The sequence below is a fragment of the Corvus hawaiiensis genome, chromosome 3 (assembly GCF_020740725.1).
Source record: "Corvus hawaiiensis isolate bCorHaw1 chromosome 3, bCorHaw1.pri.cur, whole genome shotgun sequence".
NCBI classification, from domain to species: Eukaryota; Metazoa; Chordata; class Aves; order Passeriformes; family Corvidae; genus Corvus; species Corvus hawaiiensis.
In genome coordinates, this window is record NC_063215.1 from 75,393,716 (window position 1) to 75,400,333 (window position 6,618).

Here is a 6,618-nt window from a genome sequence, read left to right on the forward strand (position 1 = left end):
CTCAAGAGGGCTTTCAGGGCTCTGGAGGCTAAAATTAGACGTGGCAGTTACATCCTGGCGTTGGCAGCACACGATGCCCTCCTCTGCTCCAGCTGGCCCTGCTGGCTGTCACACCGGGATGAGATGCTCCACAGTGGGGTGACTACCAGAGCCCAGCTGTGCCCCCCTGGCCCAAGGGGATCTGCTCTGCAGGTCGCTGTGAAAGCTGCAAAACTGGCCTTTGGTGGGACACCATTAGTGCAGAAACCTCGTTACTGCCTCTGGGCAAGGGGCAGGATGTTTAGCTGTGTTTGCAAAGGAGGTTCAAAATAAACAAAAAGCTATAGATCTCTGAGTAGAAACTGCATCCAGGAAAAGCTCCAAAGCTGGCTCCAAATGTGCACTGTGGCAGGCATTGTGGATGTGCTGCCTTTCTTTCTGTCAGCACGAGCACCGCTGAAATGCCAGGTCTGCTTTCACTTGGAGGCACAATAAGCCCCTGTTTTCCAAGCAGGAAAACATTTCCATTTCAGGGCAGCAACTGCCTGCCAGAAACACAACACACAGAGATATGAGGGCAAGTGCCCTTGCTGAGAACTGGGAAGCACCCCCTGAGAAAGGGCCACCACCTATACACAGCTGGGATATGTGAGTGTCCTGAAACATCTGTGGGCTATAGAGAGCTCTTTCTCAGGCATGTTTGGCAGCCTTTTCTGTTTGCAAGCGTATTTTGAATTTAAGTTTCTCCATAAACTCTACTGCTTCAGCAAAGACTTGCCTTTATTGCATACCAGTGGGTGCCACCTCTGCACGACACCTCAGTGTGGGAAATTATTTGTGGCTGCTGGGGGTAGACTGGCCAGCCACAATTTCATCCCACAGCAGCATTCCTGTTCAGGTCCCAGCATGGAGCCTATCACAGTGTGGGGATATTTACTCCACCACAGCCTGTGCCTTCAGCTAGAGTCCAGAAAGGCATCTTTGCCACCATCTCAAGTGACTTAAAAATGTCTATTTCTTGTCCTTCTACCATGAGGCTGCTTCCAAGTGACTTCAGCTGATGTTTTTTGCAGCTTTTCAGGAGTTTAAAATGATGTTTTGAGCTGTGTGCTGGCATTCAGCCAGAGGTGATGCCAGGATCAGAGCCCACTGCTTTCACTGGAAATCTCTGAACAGGAGTCTTGATGTATTTTGCATCATCAAGAGAATATCCAAAGGATTTCAGTGCAGAAAAGTTCTTTGGAATAACTTCAACACTGGAAAAAAATGATGTCCTGTAATAACAAAATTGGCACGTTCATTCATTGGGCTATACCTCATACAGTCAGCTGAGACAGGGGTGTCCTCTTTGGCTGTTCACAGAGAAGAACTGTGGGCTGCAAGTAATTTGGGAAGGCACTGCCATCCATCACTGGTCTCACTGAGGCTGAGACAGGCCAGGGGGGCCATAGCACCTCATCTTTACCATGGTTATTAGCAACTGCTCCAGCCAGGAAGTTTTCATATTCTATGTCTATTTTAATTTTCTATTTTATATGTAAAAACCTAATTCACAGGCCTCCATGATCTTTATCTCGCTGGTCCTCAAAAGATGACAACAAATGTCAGTGTTACTGTCCTTGGGCTCGTATGTGTTTACACACCCACATGACCAGCATCCCTGCAGGACAGCCTGTAAGGACATCTCTAGGTGAAGTGAGGGATCTGAGGTCACACCAAGTTAGCAGGCAAAGACTTCAGCAGAGGTGTCCCACAGCAATGCCTCAGTCACTGCAGCTTGGCTGCCCATGGCTTCCATCCCAGGTCATTCCTTCAGCATCAGAGCAGAAGGAGGCGCTTCAGGGTGGAGGCCCAGTTCTGCTGCCAAAAGGGACAGCAAAGAGCTGGGCTGTGCCACAATCTGCTCTGGAAACAACATGACAGATGGAGCTGACTCTGATTCTTGGAGTTTTGCTGAGAGCAGAACCGCTGGCAGATTTTCAGTGTTTCAGTTGCTGTTATAAAGAGTGAGCATTTCTAAGCCCCAGTTTCTTGAGTTTAAAAATATATGTATGTCCTTGTTCATATCCTGTTGATACTTGGTGTCCTTCAGGACTGTGAATGCCCCTTCCCTAAAACCACCACTGGTTTTGAGTCGTGCTGTCTCCTGCAATGACTGGGCATGGAAAGAGAACACGTATTACACAAAAACAAATTGGTTGTTCGTGAGGTCTTGAACTGACCACATTTTGTAGGTAGCTGGTTGCAAGTGCTGAGGCTGTTAAACTCCAAAGTGATTTTAAACGTGGTAAGAGTAACTTGAAGCCTATGAATTTTTAAAGAGCAGAGCTCTGGATCAGTTAAAAATCTTTCAGTGCACCTCTCCAGTAACAAGTTGTTTATGTGCCATGTGCTTTCTGTCTCTCTTTAACTGGGTTATAATCACTCTCTTTACAAAGCTATGTGTGGTGCATGCACTTGTATGGCTTGCCTGCTCTTTTTGAGCCAGTCTGACAGCTGGCACCTGGTCCTCTCGTCTCAGGAGGGTCACTGCCCTCACCAAGGTGGGCTTGGAGTCTCTCAGCCCTGAACAGCTTCAAGAGCAGAGCAGAGACTGAGCCACATCACCTGTGTGCCAGGAGGATGTTGGAGCAGGTGGGTCCTTTTTTATTAATTTAAACTGTGAAGAACCTCAGCCCTGTCTTAAGGCAGTGGGAAGCTCTGAAATGTTGGATTTTCCCCTTTCATGGGGCAGGAACCTGTTTTGCTCCCCCACCGGTTGCAGTGCCCAACCTTTGTCTCTCCAGGGTGAGTGAGGATGTAGGGTGGGTGCTGGTCTGGAAGCTGAGACTCCACGGGTGCTGGCAAACACCTCTCACAGCCCTGTGGGAGCCACTGGCAAATGCAACTTCCCTGGAGCCCGTGTGTGTTCAGCTGGGTGTTGGCCAGGTTGGGCTGAGCAGCCTCTCCAGAGTCTCCCTGTGATGGACATACAGGGAGGCTGCTGCAGAAACACTGCATGCAATGTATCCTACAAAACCAGCTTTTAAATTGGAAGTTTAATGATTTCTTCTCTAAGTATTTGTACTGCCTGGCCAAAATAAAAGTGTCTAAAATTAGCTTCCTCAGATAAAGACATTTTTGTCATTTTTGGTGCATTCCTATCTGAACACTGAAAGCCAGCTGTTTGGGCTGGGTTACAGAGAGCAATCTGTTTGTAACTATACCGATCTGGCATTTCTGGCCCTGGAATTAATAGCTTTTTTATCTTTCTACATCCTAGGTTCATTTTTTCCATGCTAAGAGAGCGCCAGAAGAAGCATTATAAACACTATATAATTAAAACCAGAAGTGCCTCACAGTGAACTTAATTGTAAATGCTAATGGCATTTCTAGCAAAAGTAATACCCTGGGGGACTCATTGCAAATTAACTATGAAGAACTCTGTGATGTTGCTTCTATGGATTTTAACTGAATTTGTACAGTTAAAATGAGTCAGGAGTTGGATTTTTTTTCATGTCAGTTGAAATCCTCTGTAACTGGGGTCACCGACAGCTGGGTAAAACCTGTGAGACCAGATTCAGAAGCCACCCCTGATTCTGTTTTTTATTATTGTGTAACTTCCCTTACCCAGACATTACCATTACAACCCAGTTTTTCCATCTGCTCTTCTGGCTCTACACTGGTGAAAGTCATTTGACTTCAGGGAGTGGTGCGGGAGTGAGAAAAGAGTTGGGTTCCAGTGTGAGGAAATGGCAGGGGGGAGGCTGGGACCTGGTGTTTGGGCTGATGCCAGCAGAGGGACCAAGGGTGCTGGCTGCACCCTTAAGAAAAAAAAAAGTTGATAGAGACAAAAATAACATTTTTAAAGAATGCCCACAAAATTCCAGTGGTCTCTTAATGGCCATGCTTTGCAAATACTTCTGTGCCTGATTTTCCAGGCATGCGTGAGAAGCTCGCCCAGGGGTTTTTAAAGCGAGTGTTTTAGGAGACTTTGCTGTAACTGGTGAAGCCTTCCTGTGGCCTCTCCACCGAGGTGCTTGCTGCAGGGCTGGGGGCTTTGGAAGGAAGGCAAAAAACTGGAGAGTGAATAACAGCTCAAGATGAAAAGTTTTTCTGTGCTGAGGGTCACGAGGACGGCACTGGTGGGCTTCAGGTGGGCTCTGGTGCCTGGCTTATGGGCTACTGGCGGCCAAATGCCTCGTAGGGAAAGCATCCCATCCTGGCACAATTCCTGCTGCTGGAGAGCGAGCCTGTGGGGAAAGCTTCCTTTAAAAGGGCAAGCCCAGTGCTGGAGCAGGCTGGACTGGAGGCTGCAAGTTAGTGCCCACCTTGCCAACTCCTGATTCTTGCTCCATCCATCAACAACGACCTATGCCTTGAGTCCTGGAGAGCCCCGACAGCCCAAAAGGGACAGCTGTCTGCTAGGAATGACCTAGACCAGTGACGGGGCAGAGAGAGGTCTCTGTCCCTGGCTGTAGGCCTGACAGGCCTGGCTTCATGCTTTGGCACTTCATGCCATGCTGGGAAGGGGGAGAGCGAATATCATTCCTGGCAGAAAGGTGCCAGACACATCAGTGACAAGGAACTGCCTGTGGCTGGAGGGGAGAAGTTGCTTCATCTAAGTCATAAGCAAGATTTGCTTGCTCCCAGCCAGGGCTGGTTTTGAATCAGGTGGTGAAAAGAACACATAGAAGGGTACTTTGCTTTTTGCTAAGCTTGTTCCTAGTCACTAGTGCTCCTGAAATGTCACTTGTGAAACCTTAGTGATGAGAAGCTTCCCTGGGACTGTTGTGGGATTTCCACAGTCAGATGATTTGACGCCAAAGTTAGCTGGCTGACTCAAAGCTTGGGTCAAGTCTGGGGGCAGAGATATGGTACAACTTGGCCAAAGATTGGGCATTCAGAATTATTTGATCTGGGATTTTTTTCCCCTTTCTCAACTCCTTTCAGTGGTTTCTGGAGGAAAAGCAGACAAAATCTGCATGAAATTTAACATGCCAGGTGTCCCCCAGTGAAAGCAGGTCCCTGATGCCTCATTATGTTATTAAAATGTCTTGCAACTTTACATTTTCTCACTAATAAGACACTGCACGACTCTTAGTGACTGCTAAACCATTCTCTTGGAGATGGGAGCCAGAGAGGATGAAACAGAGGACAAGCAAAAAGCAGTACTCCTGTGTTGGCAGGACGGTGGGCCAAGAAAACTCTTACCTGTCAGTACTTTTGCAGGGACTTTGGCCAGACTCAGTTTCTGGAGTCAGCTCAGTGTGTCTCAGACTGCAGGCCATAGGATGTGCTGGAGGGCTTAGAGGCAGTGGCACAGCCCCAGGCAGCAGCTTCCAGTACCTCAGTCCCCCCAGCAGTCACTGCCTGCACTGCTGCCAGCCCGGTGGGAGCACAAAGGTGTCCTCCTACGTGCTCTGACTCACTGGCAGCAGATCAGTTTCTCCAGGACGGAGAAGTTACAAAAAAAAGCGATAATTACTGGCCACAAACATTTGCAGTATTCTTGCCTTGGAGCAACTGAGCTGCAGCCAAACGGGTGGAACCCAAAGGGATCAGTACAACACTCAGGCCAGAGCAGGGTTTCTTAAACATAAGCTTATAGGCACACACCACAAGTTTCTTTCTTGGCAGATGTAAGGTCTGAAAAATGTGGCAAGGAGAGCAGGATGTTCAGGCAAAACTTTATTAACAAACAGCTGTAATAAAGCCTGGGCTTCCTACAAGTCAAAATAAATTTTGCCACCAAGCTAAGTGGAGCCAGTGCTTCAGATCACATAGCTTGGAAATACCAGGGTGGAGAGGACCCATGTGGTGAATTTTCTCCTCCCAGCTGAACTTTGTTTTTTCTTCCATCAGAAAAGGTTTTCTTCTTCTCCCATCATCATCGTGATGCCACTGCATCTTTTCATAGCAGCTGGCATTTCACAGCAACAAAAAAATTTCTCCTGAGATAATCTGCACCTACTGCAAGTGGGAGAGTTTCTAAGACTGCCTTCAGCTCTGGTTATTGGACTTCAGAGAACAAGCTCAGGAGACAAATGGCCCATTGAACTTCAGGGTCACTGGCACCTGACACTTCTGGTAAGAAGAGAAGCTAGGGCTCAGGTCAGGCCCTTGTTTAAACCTCTGGTTGGTCACTGAAGTTGAACCCCACAAAAATCACAGAAGACTCTTTCTTTCCCCCAAGCTTTTAATTTTTTTCTTCATTCCATTATTCATTTTGGAGACAAGCATTATAGGAAAACTACAGTAAGCTGTTTTCAGGGCAGCTCTATGTTTTTTGATTTGTTGGCATCCTATCCTGACCTGCCAAGGGCATTACGCCCTGTATCTTGATCCTGTATAAAGTCCAAGTTTCACAGCCATGTGCCCAGCCACCCTCTGGGTGAAGAACTTTTTTCTAATATCCAATCTAAACCTTCCGACACAACTTCAGGCCATTCCCTCAGGTCCTATCACTGGTCACCACATTATGGCTTTGATCTCAGAGTAATATAAACATACTGATTCAAGTGGTTGATGGGCAAACTTGGACAGCAAAGCCCAGGGGTCTGTCTGTAAATAATGCCTACAAAGTTGGGTTTGTATCTCAGGGACATGACTTGCAAGCTCTTTGGGGGATGCTGTTGCTGAGTGATCAGCAGGACTCTG